We start from the raw sequence: 16,255 nt of genomic DNA, 5'->3' as shown, positions 1-16,255 counted from the left end.
TTTATGTGGTGCATTAAAAAAAATCAGTTGGGGTAGACGGGGGCATGCCAAATATTTTTAGTCAGAAGTAGAGGAGGTAGAGGCATTGATGAGCTTCTTTAGCCGTGACATCAACATGGTTGTCGATGACTGTCGGTGATAATTAGTGGGTAACATTTGGATTAACATTTAAGGTAACCACTAGAATTTCAATATGGAAGATATTAAATCCTTCATCAAGAATGAAACTATAGTTAATAACACCTTGTTCCCTGCATTAAGGATTATCAATAAAATGTGCAATAATTGTACAGTAATCAAAATATGATTAATAGAATGATTGTAATCATTCCTTGCTTTAAAAAAGAATCAGAATCAGGTTTATTATCACCGGCATGTGATGTGAAATTTCAATGCAATACATAATACAGAAGAAAAAAAATAATAGTAATAAATTAATAAGTAAATCAGTTACAGTATACATATATTGAATAGATTAAAAATAGTGCAAAAACAGTAATATTATATATTTTTAAAAAGTGATGTGGTGTCCAAGTATTCAATGTCCATTTAGGAATCAGATGGCAGAGGGGAAGAAGCTATTCCTGAATTGCTGACTGTGTACCTTCAGGTTTCTGTACCTCCTACCTGATAGAAACAGCGAGAAAAGGGCATGCCCTGGGTGCTGGAGGTCCTTAATAATGGACGCTGCCTTTCTGAGACACCGCTCCTTGAAGATGTCCTGGGTACTTTGTAGGCTAGTACCCAAGATGGAGCTGACTAAGCTTACAACCTTCTGCAGTAACACCCCCAACCCCAATACAAGACAGTGATGCAGCCTGTCAGAATGCTCTCCACGGTACATCTATAAAAGATTTCGAGTGTATTTGTTGACATACCAAATCTCTTTAAACTCCTAATGAGGTATTGTCACTGTCTTTCCTTCTTTATAACTGCATTAATATGTTGGAACCAGGTTAGATCCTCAGAGATCTTGACACCCAGGTAGTTGAAACTGCTCACTTTCTCCACTTCTGATCCCTCTATGATGATTGGTATGTGCTCCTTTGTCTTACCCTTCCTGAAGTCCACAGTCAGCTTTTTCGTCTAACTGATGTTGAGTGTCACTAGTTGCCATATCTCATTCCTGAACGCCCTCTCATCACTGCCTGAGATTCTACCAACAATGCTTGTATCATCAGCAAATTTATAGATGGTACTTGAGCTGTGCCTGGCCACACAGTCACATGTATATAGATAGTGGAGCAGTGGGCTAAGCACACACCCCTGAGGTGCACTAGTGCTGATAGTCTACGAGGAGGAGATGTTTTCACTAATCTGCACAGATTGTTGTCTTCCGGTTAGGAAGTCGAGGATCCAATTGCAGAGGGAGGTACAGAGGCCCAGGTTCTGCAACTTCTCAATCAGGATTGTGGGAATGATGGTATTAAATGCTGAGCTACAGTCGATGAACAGCATCCTGATATCGGTGTTTGTGTTGTCCAGGTGGTCTAAAGCTGAGTGGAGAGCCATTGAGATTGCATCTGCCTTTGATCTATTGTGGCAATAGACAGTTTGACTATCAATCTCCTTTGCCACAGGATCACACTATAGGAATTCTCTAGATCAGTCCTGGAGCCAACAATTTCACTTGCTTTACCAATGTCAAGTGGAAGAATCTAATGGATGCAATATAATTAGAATGCTCAATAGGCATACAGTACAGTGCAAAAGTCTGTGTGTATATATATATAGTATTTAAGATTTTTGCACAGAACTGTATCTGTCAACGTGGAGCACACAGAGTGTGTATGTAAATATGGCGGAAGTAAAGGATGCTGAGAATGGCAAGGGGAGAATGCCATGGGAGGGGTATGGAACAGATGACACAGAAGGAGTGCCAGGAGTGGGAGGTGGTGCAGATGCTGACATACCCAATCCTGAGACAGTAGGCAAGGTCACTTGATTCCAAACAATCAGTGTATTGTTTATTGCAGAATGTCTCCTCGGTGCTTCCCACTTCCACTCCTCTCCCTTCCCCTTTTTTTCAACCATAATACCCCTCTTCCTGCCCCCTTCCCACTCACAGTCCACAATAAAGACCTATATCGGAATCAGAAATGAGAAAATCTGCATATTCTGGAAAATCAGAGCTGCACACACAAAATGCTGGAGGAACTCAGCAGGTCAGGCAGCATCTATGGAAAAAAGTGTGGTCGACGTTTTGAAGGCTGAGTCCCAGGCCTCTTGAGTTCCACGAACATTTTGTGTGTGTTGCCATACCAGAATCAGGTTTATCATCACTCTTCTGTCATGAATTTTTTTTTTGCAGCAGCAGCAGTATAGTGCAATACATCAAATATAATATTGTGCAGAAGTCTTAGGTACAATAACTATGTATATATGTACACAGTACTTTTGCACAGCATTATATGTTGCGGTATCACATAATGATTTTTTAAACCCAAGTAAGGCTCACAAGAATGGCAGTAATATTTGGGCGCCAAAGTTAGCGTGACGCGATTACAGCTCGGAACATTCCAGAGTTTTAAGTTCAGTTCTGGTGCCATCTGTAAAGAGTTTGTACATTCTCCACTTGAAATGTATGTGCTTCCTCCAGATGCTCCGGTTTCCTCCCACAGGCCGGAGAAGTACCAGTTGATAGGACAACTGGCTGCTGGATACCTGGCCCATTGGCTCAGAAGGGGCTGTGCCATGCTGTATCTCTAAATAAATAAAATAAATCCCGTATCAGTAAGGATAACATTAAGTCACAAACCAGAGAGCAGGAATAAAGCAGGATGGCATGTTTTCATTAAAGGGGCTGTCACAAAAATCTGTATATTTACAATCCATGTTAATGACTTTGATGTGAGGATAGAGCGTTACGCAATCATTGTATTGATGGTACATAGAAAAATGGGAAACTAAACTTGCAACTCATCTGCAAGGGGACAGGAGGTGGCGGATGATATATTCCACAGGAAAATAAGGCCATTCATTTTATTGGAAGAACATTTGTTAACTGGAATAGAAGTAGTGAATGCTGGAGTATCTTAAAGAGAAAGCTACAGTAAAAAAAAAGAGCAATTTGGTTCATTTTGAAATACTTTCTGCAGGGAAATTCCCTGTTTATTTATATTTTTAAAATCTGATTGGTCGCCTTTGCTTTGATTGTTGACTGGCACCTTTGGTTTCTTGCCTTGCAAGTGCAACTCTTTAGTTTGATTCATTTTCAGTGAGTTAGTTTTTGAGCTGATTAACAGATTTACTGCAATAGGTAGTGACAAGTGTGGTCAATCTCCAACAAGAGAGAAAATCATTACCTCCTTTTGACATCCAGTTGAAGAAGCACCATCTAATTCCCCACCATCAATATCTTAGATATCACTACTAAATGAAAGTTTTCCTGGAGCAGCCACATAAATATACCATTACAGAAACAGATATAAGGTTGGATATTCTGGTTGAAGTGACCACAGAGCCTTTCCACCATCGACAATGCAAAATCACAATACTCTCCACAGTCCTAGATGAGTCCATAAGGCCATAAGATATAGGAGCAGAATTTGGCCCATCGAGTCAGCTCTGCCATTTCATTGTGGCTGATCCTCTCAGCCCCAATCTCCTGCCCTCTCCTTCTATCCCTTCATGTCTTGACCAATGCCTTGACTACCTTAAATATACATACAGGGTTGGCCTCCACTGCTGCCTGTGGCAAAGAATTCCACAGTTTCACCACACACTGGCTAAAGGAATTCCCCCTTCTCTCTGTTCTGAAAGGATTTCCCTCTATTCTGAGGCTGGTCCTCTGGTGTTCAACTCACCCTCCATAAGAAACCCCTCCATATCCATTCTATTAAGGCCTTTCACCATTCAATAGGTTTCAATGATGCAACTCCTCATTCATTTGAGTTCTAGTGAATGCAGGCCCAGAGACATCAAATGATCTTCATATGACCAACCATTCAATCTTGCAATCATTTTCATGAAACTCCTTTCAATCTTTCAATACTCTCCAGTTTCAGCACAGCCTTTCTAAGATAAAGGGGCCGAGCTTTCTCACAGAACTCCAAATGAAACCTCACTAGTGCTTTATAAATTTTCAAAATTACATCCTTGCTTTTATATTCTAGTCCTCTTGAAATTAATGCTAATTTTGCATTTACCTTCCTCACCAGACACTCAACTTGCAAATTAACCTTTAGGGAATCCTGCACAGGGTCTCCCAAGTCCCTTTCTGCCTTAGTTTTTTTTTGTATTTTCTCCCCAGTTAGAAAATAGTCAACCCTTTCATTTCTTCTACCAAAGTGCATGACCGTACACTTCCCAACAATGTATTTATATGTCATCTCTTTCCCCATTCTCCTAATCTGTCTAAGTCCTTCTGGATCCTACTTCCTCAAAACTACCTGCCCCTCTACCCATCTTCATATTATCTGCAAACTTTTCAACAAAGTCATCAATTCTATCAACCAAATTATTGACATATAACGCAAAAAGAATCAGTCCCAACACAACCCCCTCTGGAACACCACCAGGCACTGGCAGCCAGTCAGAAAAGGCTCCCTTTATTCCAACTCTCTGCCTCCTGCCAATCAGCCACTGCTTTATTCATACTAGAATCTTTCCTGAAATAGCATGAGCTCAATGCTTATTAAGCAGCTTCATATGTGCCACCTTGTCAAAGGGCTTCTGAAAATCCAAGTACACAATTTCAATCGATTCTCATTTGTATATCCTGCTTGTTATTTTTTCAAAGAATTCCAACAGATCTGTTAAGCAAGGTTTTCACTTTAGGAAGCCATGCTAACTATGGCCTATTTTATCATGTGCCTCCAAATACCCTGAGACCTCATCTTAATCGTCAATTCCAATGTCTTCTGAACCACTGAGTCAGAGAAAGTGGCCTATAGTTTCCTTTCTTCTGGCTCCCTCCCTTCTTGAAGTGTGGAGTGACATTTCCAATTTTCCAGTCCTCCAGACTCATTCCAGAATCTAGTGATGGTTGAAAGATCATTATTAATGCCTCCATGATCTTTTCAGCCACTCCTTTCAGAACTCTTGTTGTGTACACCATCTGGTCCAGATGACATCTAGCTTTGGACTTTACAGTTTCCCGAGAACCTTCTCTCTAGTTCACACATTACATGCCCCCTGACACCTGGAACTTCCACCATACTACTAGTATCTTCCACAGTGAAGTCTGATGCAAAATACTTTTTCAGTTTGTCTGCTATTTCATTGTCCCCCATTACAACCTCTCCAACATCATTTTCCAACTGTCCGATATCCAACATACAATGATCAGGAAGTATCACAACATCTAAGGCAAAGCTGCCCATTTACTCAGTATCCCATCCACTACCTCCATCAATTTTAAATAAGCATTGAAGTGTGCCTTCTAAGGATGTACTTTTGTCATTTTCCTCAAGCTTTACAAGAGTATTTCTGAAGTACATGACTTCTACCAAAATAACTATTACTTTAGAACATTACTTTCAAGTTTCCTCCAATTTGCACAATATTCAGACTTGGAACTATACTCATTCCATCATTGTCACAACCCTGGAGACTTTACTTAACAGCACTGTGAGAACCTCAACATAAAGTCTATAGTTTTTTTAGAAGATGACTCAGCCTCACCTTATTAGGGATCAGAATAGTGGAGGTGGAGGTACTTAGAATGGTGGAGGTAGATCAGAATTAAAGTAGCCACTCTTGCATCCTCAATATGAATGAAAAGAATATCATATTTTCACAAAATAGTGAAGCAATGGATTTGAGCCTTTTCCTTCCCATCAGTTGCTGGAGTCAAAAAGTGTAGGAACAGGTAACATTGCTCAAAAGGAATGGGCAATGCAACAGTGTATATAAAACCAAGGATATTACAGAGCACTGAAGAATGAATGTGCTAGTGAAGTTAGATTTACATTGTTCCAGCAAAGTGCTTCCACAAATAATGTGCCTTCATTCTCTACAATAAAGTGTTTTGGAATATGTGCTGTTATGGAGCTTGGGGAGTACTTTGTATTGAAGCAGCTTTCTCCTACAGCTGCGTATCCAAACATTTATGCTGATTTATCAATTTATGAAGTACAGCTGGTAAGAAGAAACTTGCTTTCTGTTGAGAACCACTGTCTCTACTGATGAGCAGCTTTTGCCTAGTATAGCCTGGTTAGGTGAGTAATACAGAATTTAACATAGTGAACATGCAAAGAAGTGAATGACTTTCAATACTTGTTGATCTCTAGTGAATGCCAGTGAACAGTGCGACAGATCCACCACTCAGTGCAACACAACACGACTCAATAGCACATAACAGTTCTCATTTTCATTTATTTGAAGGGCTTCTATTGATTTAATTGGTCCCAAAATAGAAATGAAACAAGAAGTGGAAAATTTCTCACATCATCTTTCAAACTGTCCAAGAATGCTTTATTTTAATGCTGCTCTTCTGCTCAATCTCAGGGTTGTATGTGGTGACATGCATGTACTCTGATAATAAATTTTACAGTGACATTAACTTTGAAATATTGAGGGAGCAACATCAGGTACAGGAGCTTGCTGGTCAATTATATGATACATGGTACACCTGGTAATCCCCGGATCATGTTAGCAAAAATAGTAGCTTGTTAGATTTTAACATTTATTGTAGATATCTCGGCAATCTTGTAGTTCACTTCAAATTTGCAATTACAAATCTCAAATAAAATATTAACATTTTCATGGTAATGACCTAGATCATATTTCTGCAGGAAGAGCAGATTTGTTACACCAATATCTTGTGAAATTAATAATTAAGTAGTGCAATTTTCATTTATTGACAGTGCAATAAATTCAAAGGAAATAGTGTCATCAGGGATTTTTGTGTTTCTAGGAAGAAAACTCCTTTGACAAATACAGTGGCAAGCAAAGGTTTGGGCACCCCTCGTCAAAAGTTCTGTTACTGTGAATAGCTAAGTGAGTAAAAGACAAAAGGCATAAACTTAAAGATGACACATTTCTTTAAAATTTTAAGCAGGATTACATTTTATTTCCAACTTTTACTGTTTCAAAATAACAAAAAAGGAAAAGGGTGTGCAGAAAAAGTTTGGGCAGCCTGCATGGTCAATGCTTAGTAATACCCCCACTGGCAAGTATCACAGCTTGTAAACACTTTCTGTAGCCAGCTAAGAGTCTTTCAATTCTTGTTTGGGGGATTTTCACCCATTCTTCCTTGCAAAAGGCTTCTAGTTCTGTGAGATTCTTGGGCCGTCTTGTATGCACTGCTCTTTTGAGGTCTATCCACAGATTATTGATGATGTTTAGGTCGGGGGACTCTGAGGGCCATGGCAAAACCTTCAGCTTGAGCCTCTTGAGGTGGTCCATTGTGGATTTTGAGGTGTGTTTAGGATCATTATCCTTTCTTTTACAGAAGGTGTGATATTTGCTCCCAGACTTTGCAGGTAATTAATTGAATTCATCTTCCCTCTACCAGTGAAATATTCCCTGTGCCACTGGCTGCAACACAAGCACAAAGCATAATCGATCCACCCCCATGCTTAACAGCTGGAGAGGTGTTCTTTGCATGAAATTCTGCACCCCTTTTTCTCCAAAGATATCTTTGCTCATTGTAGCCAAAAAATTATATTTTAACTTCATCAGTCCACAGGACTTGTTTCCAAAATGCATCAAAAGGCTTGTTTAGATGTTCCTTTGCAAACTTCTGATGCTGAATTTTGTGGTGAGGATGCAGGAAAAGTTTTCTTCTGATGACTCTTCAATGAGGGTCATATTTGTGCAGGTGTCACTGCACAGCAGAACAGTGCACCACCACTCCAGAGTCTGCTAAATCTTCCTGAAGGTCTTTTGCAGTCAAATGGGGGTTTTGATTTGCCTTTCTAGCAATCTTATGAGCAGTTCTCTCGGAAATTTTTCTTGGTCTTCCAGACCTCAACTTGACTTCCACACCTCAACTTGACTTCCACCGTTCCTGTTAACTCCCATTTCTTAATTACATTATGAACTGAGGAAACAGCTACCTGAAAAAGATTCACTGATCCTCTTATAGCTTTCTCCTCCTTTGTAGGCATCATTTATTTTAATTTTCAGAGTGCTAGGCAGCTACTTAGAGGAGCCCATGGCTGCTGATTGTTGCAACAAGGTTTGAGGAGTCAGGGTATTTATAGCTTTGAAATTTGCATCATCTGGCCTTTCCTAATGATGACTGTGAACAATCAATAGCCCTAATAAGCTAATTAAGGTCTGAGACTTTGGTAAAAGTTATCTGCGGGCTCAAGTCTCTTGGGGTGCCCAAACTTTTGCATGGTGCTCCTTTCCTTTTTTTCTCTCTAACATTGTACAAAACAAAAATAATACACTAATCTTGCTTAAAATGTTGAAAAGAATGTTTCATCTTTAATTGGAGATCAGTTCATCTTCTACTCACTTAACTATTCACAGTAACAGAAATTTTGGGGTGCCCAAAACTTTTGCATGCCTCTGTATTTAGCCATGCTATTTTGCATTAGGTTAAGATGGGATTTTGTTTCAATGTTTATGCTATGTTTTTGGAAATTGCTTTCTAGAAGAATATACATATATAGAACTTAAAAACTTAGAAGAAAAAATGTCTGTAATTTTGTTTCCTGTGTCTGTTTTAATTTGATATTTTTTTCAATGGAAGACCACTTTCCTGAATGCCACTGAAATGAATGACTTGATGGGTCTTCAGCATTATTCAAATAGGTGTGTCTGAAGCCACATATAAGAAAACAGACCTCTTTCCCACAAACAAGATGACCATTTTACAACATCATTTATTTTCATCATTACTAATCACTGTTTTTTTATTTTAATTATGGATTTAAACTGAATGTAAATTCCTTTAGCACAGGTCTTAGGAAGACTAGAGTTCTAATTTAACTTCCATACCGCATTCCTCCTTACATCCTTTCCAACAACACAAGTATCAGTAAAAACATAAGTAAAATTGTGCACTGAAGTAAAAAGTTGTTTCCAGTTTTTGTTTGAATTTTGCAGAATAAATGATAAACTGCAGATGATTATGAATTGCCTGAGATCAGTCAGTTTGAAGTCATTTCCAAAAGGTTAATATAAACACACTCACAGTGGAAACCTATTCGTCTCATTACATCCCACAGTGATCAAGGAGTTCTTGAAAGTGATGATGACTTGGGTGAATAATACATTCTCTTGGTTTTAAAACGATTATATTGTCTAAATTGTAATTATTGCTCCTGTAATTCTCTCATTTGTTAGGTACAATTTCAAACTTAAAGAAGTAAAGATATAAAAGTTAGTTAAGCAAAAGTCTAGTGTGCAATGTGTGCATTTAGATAGATCTCATGTTTGTCCTTGTCTGTGTTCAAATACAGAGTAGGTTACAGAAGAGTGTTCCATTATATGAAGAATAGACCTGTGAGTCTGACTGGCCTCATGATAATAAAAATATAAAAATATCCCATATACTGCTCCCGTTGGTCTTATTCCTATGAAAGTAGATGAGATCTGAATCACAAAGGATCAACATTATAGTCTCTCCCAAATGAAAAGCAGCTTTTTTAGTATTAAAAAATAATTGCTCATATATTTTTCCTTTGCCTATAGATTGCAAACATAATGTAACTTGGTTGAGGAAATCCATGATAACCTATTTCTGGGCTACACTGTCAGGAATCAGTCCTATGATTTCAAAGTTAGGCACCTAACTTTTCTTACTTATAATGCATCAGTTGACATATCCCTAATGAATTAGATACTAATAGGTCTTCATATTATGCAGTAATTGAATCTAAATTACAACTGCAGGAACATTCAATATACCGTGCTTGGCTTTCTGCAAAAGCAGCTCTTTAAGTATCATTGTGGGCTGAAGGGCCTGTACTGTGCTGTAATGTTCTAAACTGTTATCTGCTTTTGGTATGCTGGTAACTACAATGGCCTGCTGTTGTCCTGCAGCGGACCTAATCAGCTATGTGAGTACTTTTGCACTGAAGTACATTTATTTACATCTGATCCAATTAGAGTTTCACATTCTGACTTGAGAAGTACCATGCCTGGTGTCTGAGACAGCAGGTGAAATGGACACCATTGTCACATACTCCATAAGGTATATGGTGAACCACTGACAACCCATCTTGCATTACAGCCTGTGCTGACTTCCGGCCTTCACGGATGGTCTCATTAAAGAAAGGTGTTGCAGCACCTTTCAAGACTTCATTGTGCCCCAAGGAAACTCACAGCCAAAAGAGCATTTCAGTCGATTCAACCTGTTGGAAATGCTATAGTCCAATGCTAAAGAGCAACGCCCCACAAGCAATTTTGCTCCATTGTTTTTGGTTGAGATTGAAATGCCAAGTTGGTATGGAGAATTTTCTGCTCCATTTGAAATGGTCTGCCTGCTATATGAATGTGGAGCAATTTCATTTTAATGACGCATCTAGCATACTGCAGCTGTTTCAGTCTAGATAAGCGAATCTGACTCATTCCACTATCGTTAGCATGTAATGGGCAATGGCTAGTGGTTATCTCACAAACAATCTGCTGGGGGAACTTAGCGGGTCAATCAGTATCTGTGAGTGGGGGCAGGGAGAAATTGTTGGTGTTTTGGGTTATAACCCTTCATCAGCACTGCAGGTACATTGACGATTCCTTTCCCACCCTCAGATCACGTTCAACCCACTGAGTTCCTCCAGCATATTGTGTGTACTCCAAACTGCAGTATCTGCCATATCTTGCTTAGTTACTGGTGGATTTTGGGAGGTGGAAGGAGATCATACCTTTCCAGCTAGAGTTGTCACTTCAGAACCCAGTGCATTCACGCCCTTGTACATAAATACAATGGATGGAGTGGTTGGTTGGAAAGGAGTTAAGCTAAATGAATCAGAATTGCAATTTATGTCCCTTTCATGCACTCCACTCTGCCATCAATCATTAACCCATTGGAGGTTCCGTTGCTTGGAAACAGTTGAATAGGGATTCTTGTACAATCCAAGACTGGGTCTCTATTCAGTTTACATTAGCTGAGACTGATGACATGGGCATTAATATGCATTTTTTTTTCCTCTGGATTTAATGCAATTTTCTGATTGTACAACTGTTGATAGAAGGTGCAGAAAAGGAAGATAATCATGACTCAATCAGTGCAATCTCACTTTTGAAGAAGCCTCTTACAATTGGGGCTGAACAGAAAGCAACGGTGTGAGTCTGCAGTAATGACAAGTGTTTTCAGACATAAGGAACCAGCTTATTTTTTAACCTCCAGCAGTAAATGTTGTCATATTGGAAAGTGGAAATTCCACCCGGGAACATCCATCTTAGAAACTGTTTATAGCATGAACTTGGGAATGTACCACAAATGCACTCTTGAGGTATGTACTCTGCTGGATGATTGTACTGGTGAGAGTATTAGCATGTCTGTCCTCAATGCCTACCAAAAGATCGAAGACCTATCAAATAATTATGTTAATTAGAAGAGACCATTCCAGTTACTGCCATTTTTAACCTCATACAACAAAATACGTTAAGCTGTTGGGAGAACTCTCCCAACATTATCTAAAGGGATGTACAAGAGCAAAATGTATCAGCCGGTTGAGAGGTGTCATAAAACCATATGACACAGGATCAGAAGTAGGCCATCTGACCCATTGAGTTTGTTCCACCACTCAATCATGGCTGATCCTTTTTTTCCTCCTCCTTAACCCCAGTTCCCAGCCTTCTCCCTGTAACCTTCGATGCCATGTCCAATCAGGAACTTATCAATTTCTGCCTTAAATACACCCAATGACCTGGCCTCCACAGCTGCCTGTGGCAACAACTTCCACAAATTCACCACCCTTTGGCTAAAGAAATTTCTCCACATCTCTGTTTTGAAAGGGTGCCCCTGTATCCTGAGGCTGTGCCCTCCTGCCCTAGACTCTCCCACCATGGGAAACATCCTTTCTACATCTACTCTGTCTGGGCCTTTCAACGCTTGAAAGGTTTCAATGAGATCCCCTCTCATCCTTCTGAATTCCAGTGAGTACTGACCCAGAGCCATCAAACGTTCCTTTCATTCTTAGAATCATCCTTGTGAACCTCCTCTGGACCCTCTCCAATGCTAGCACATCTTTTTTAAGATGAGAGACCCAAAACTGTTCACAATACTCAAGGTGAGGCATTCCCGGTGCCTTATAAAGCCTCAGCAATACATCCTTGATATTGTATTCTATACCTCTTGAAATGAATGCTAACATGGCATTTGCCTTCCTTACCACCGACTCAATCTGCAAGTTAACCTTAAGAGCTATTCTGCACAATGACCCCCAAGTCCCTCTGCATCTCAGATTCCTGGATTTTCTCCACATTTAGAAAATAGTCGGCACATTTATTTCCACTACCAAAGTGCTTGACCATGCATTTTCCAACATTGTATTTCATTTGCCACTTTCATGCCAATTCTCCTAATCTGTCTAAGTCCTTCTGCATCCTACCTGTTTCCTCAACACTATCTGCCACTCCACCATTCTTCTGCAAACATGGCAACAAAGCCATCTATTCTATCATCTAAATCATTTATATACAGTATAAGAAGTGGTCCCAACACTGACCCCTGCGGACATAACTAGTCATTGGCAGCCAACTAGAAAAGGATCCTTTTATTCCAACTCGCTGCCTCCCACCAATCAGCTAATGCTCTAACCATGTTAGTAACTTAGTAGTAACAACCTTGCACTCATTATCAGTATGTCCAAGGACCTGATAGTGCACTTCAGAAAGGGTAAGAGGAGGGATAACCAGATCTCATAGAGGGATCAGAAGCGGAAAGGGTGAGCACTTACAAGTACTTGTGTGTCAACATCTTTGAGGATCTATCCTGTGCCCAACATAGCAATGTAGATACAAAGAAGGCACGGCAATAGCTATATTCCATTAGGAGTTGAGGAGATCTGGTATGTCGCCAGAGACACTCGCAAATTTCTACAGATGTATGGTGGAGAACATTCTAACTGTCTGGTATGGTAGAGGCCAAGATACAGGATCAAAATAAGCTGCAGAAAGTTCTGAACTCAGTCAGCCCCATTATGGCCAGGCCTCACCAGAATCCGGGACATCTTCAAGGAGCGATGTCTCAAAAAGGTGACATCCATCATTAAGGACCCTCTTCACCCAGGGCTTGCTCTCTTCTCATTGCTACCATCAGGGAGGAGGTACAGGAGCCTGAAGGCACACACTCAGTGATTCAAGAATAGCTTCCTTTCCTCGCAATCAGATTTCTAAATGGACATTGAACCCGTGAACACTATCTCACTACTTTTTATTTCTGTTTTGTTTTACACTACTTATTTTAACTACTTAATAGACATATATACAGTATAGTAACTGTACCATACTTTTTCCACTATATTTATTTATCATATGTTTCATAGTACTGCTGCCATGAAGTTTAAAAAAATTGCGTGACATATACATGTGATATTAAACCTGATTCTGATTCTGATAATAAAAATAGGAGCAGCAGTAGGCCATCCAGCACATTGAACTTACTCTGCCATTCAATAAGATCATGGCTAATCTGGCCACGGACTCATCTCCATTTACTTTTCTTTTCCCTGTAACCCTTAATTTCCCTACTATCCAAAAATCTATCCAATCTTGTCTTAAATATATACACAGAGGTAGCCTCCACTGCTTCATTGGGCAGAGCATTCCAGAGATTCACCACTCACTGGGAAAAGCAAATCCTCCTCTTTTTGACGCTATGTCCCCTAGTTCTATGTCACCTATCAGTGGAAACAGCTTTCCTGCCTCTATCTTATTCATCCGTTTCATAATTTTATATGTTTCTATAAGATCTCCTCTCATTCTTTCAGCTTCCAGATGACCGAATTTCTCCTCATCGTCTAACCCCTCATCTCCGGAATCAACCTGGTGAAATTCCTCTGCACTGCCTCCAAAGCCAGTATATCCTTCCTCAACTAAGGAGACCAGAACTGCAAGCAGTACTCCAGGTGCAGCTTCACCAGTACCCTGTACAGTTTCGGCATAACCTCCCTGCACTTAAATTCAATCCCTCTAGCAATGAAGGCCAATATTCCATTTGCCTTCTTGATAGCCTGCTTCACTTGCAAACAATCTTTTGATTTATGCACAAGCACCCCCAGGTCCCTCTGCACAGCAGACATGCTGCTAATTTTTACCATTTAACTAATAATATGATCTTCCATTTTTCCTTCCAAAGTGGATGACCTCACAGTTACCAACATTGTGCTCCATTTGCCAGACCCTTACCACGCACTTAACCTAGCTATTATCTCTCTGCAGACTCTCCATATCTTTTGCACAATTTGTCCTGACTCCTGATGAAGGGTCTCAGCCCGAAACGTTGACAGCGCTTCTCCCTATAGATGCTGCCTCGCCTGCTGTGTTCCACCAGCATTTTGTGTGTGTTGTTGTTTACACTATAGTCAGTCTCCTCTTCCAGATCATTAAAGTAGATCATGAACAGTTGCAGATCCAGCACCGACGCCTGCAAAACTCCACTTACTACTGATTGCCAACCAGAGTAACACCCATGTATCCCAACTCTCTGCTTTCTATTAGTTAACCAATCCTCTATCCATGCTAGTACATCACCACCAACTCTATGCAGCACCTTAATGAATGCCTTCTGGAGATCCAAGTGAGTAATGTCCATCTGTTTCCCTTTATCGACTGCACTTGCTATATCTTCAACAAACTCCAGTAATTCTGTCAAACAGGACCTGCCTTTGCTGAATCCATGCTGCATCTGTCTGATTAATCCATTTCTTTCCAGATGCCTATTTCTTCTTTAATGATAGCTTCAAGCAGTTTCCCAACTACAGCTGTTAAACCAACTGGCTTATAGTTACCTGCCTTTTGCCTACATTCTTTTTTTTTGAACAGTGGCATGACATTCGCTATCTTTCAATTTGCTGGGATCTGTCCAGGGAAGTTTGGTAAATTATCACCAAATCCTGTACTATAACTTCTGCCATTTCCTTTAGTACCCTGGGATGCATTCCATCAGGACCAGGGGACTTGTCTATCTTCAGGCCTACAAGTTTGCTCAGCACCACCTCTTTAGTCATCTCTACTGTATCGAGGATCCATAACATCTCTCTTTGGCATGTTAGACATGTCCTCCATGGTGATGACCAACACAAAATAGTCATTTAAAGACTCAGCTATTTCTAACATTACCAAATATCAATTCCCCCTTCTCACCCTTCAAGGAACCTATATTCACTTTAGCCATCTTTTTCCACTTCATTCAATTATAAAAACTTCTACTATCCATTTTTATATTTTGTGCTAGTTTATTTTTATAAACTACCTTTACTTTCTTTATTGCTCACTTGATTCTGATATAAAACCCGATTCTGAATCTTATGGATACACACTTTTATAGTAGTGTAATGGTATTGGTAGTATTCTAATTTGTTCTGTATTTTATTTATTTATATAATTTGTTACTCAGTTTGTCTTTTTTATACCATTTTAAGTATTTCTATGAAACTTCAGCTGATTGGGGCAGCACTTAATTGGGCCTAAATGTACTGGTCCCAATTAACTGGAATCTACCCTATTCACTTTTGACATGGCATTGACCCAGTATGGCAGTCGTGTCCCTTAGGAGTTGACTCACATGGCTAACACTGTTTCCTAGCCATATATTAATACTCCAATATTGTACCAGCAAAGTCAACTCTGCATTATGTACTAATTGACATTACAATTTAGTGTTATTTGTTCCTCAGCTCAGCAAGTAAATAAAGCACATGATTAAAAGTTATTTTATACAGGATATTTGCAAGGAGTAAATGCGACAGATTTTACTCCCCATAAAAGCCATGCACGACATGAATGAGTTCCCATCCTACAATCATTAAGCATTTCCAGCAGAGGTTCCTCATTAAGAAATAGCATTGGCATCATTAAATCAAAGAGCTTTTGCAGTGTCTGTAGCTGGTTCCCCTTTCATCTTGCATTATTCTAATAGTGCTTGTAATACTGGCTTTAAAATAAATCAAATGGCTGGGTGCAGAAATTGACACCCATAATAAATATGATACACACTAATGAAATAAGTAGCGGAAAACTACAGAGTTTTATTTCACTGCTTCAGCCGTCCCTGAGTCAAAAAGTCACGTGGCCAATTCCCAATCCAGACACTTGATCACTTTGTCCAGATTCCAAAGTGAGAGAATGCTGTATTGCTTCATATTCTACCTTTTAGGTGAGACAATAAGTCAGTGTCTGGGCTGCTGCC

This window comes from Hypanus sabinus, chromosome 19 (assembly GCF_030144855.1).
Source record: "Hypanus sabinus isolate sHypSab1 chromosome 19, sHypSab1.hap1, whole genome shotgun sequence".
NCBI lineage: Eukaryota > Metazoa > Chordata > Chondrichthyes > Myliobatiformes > Dasyatidae > Hypanus > Hypanus sabinus.
This window is presented reverse-complemented; position numbering follows the sequence as displayed.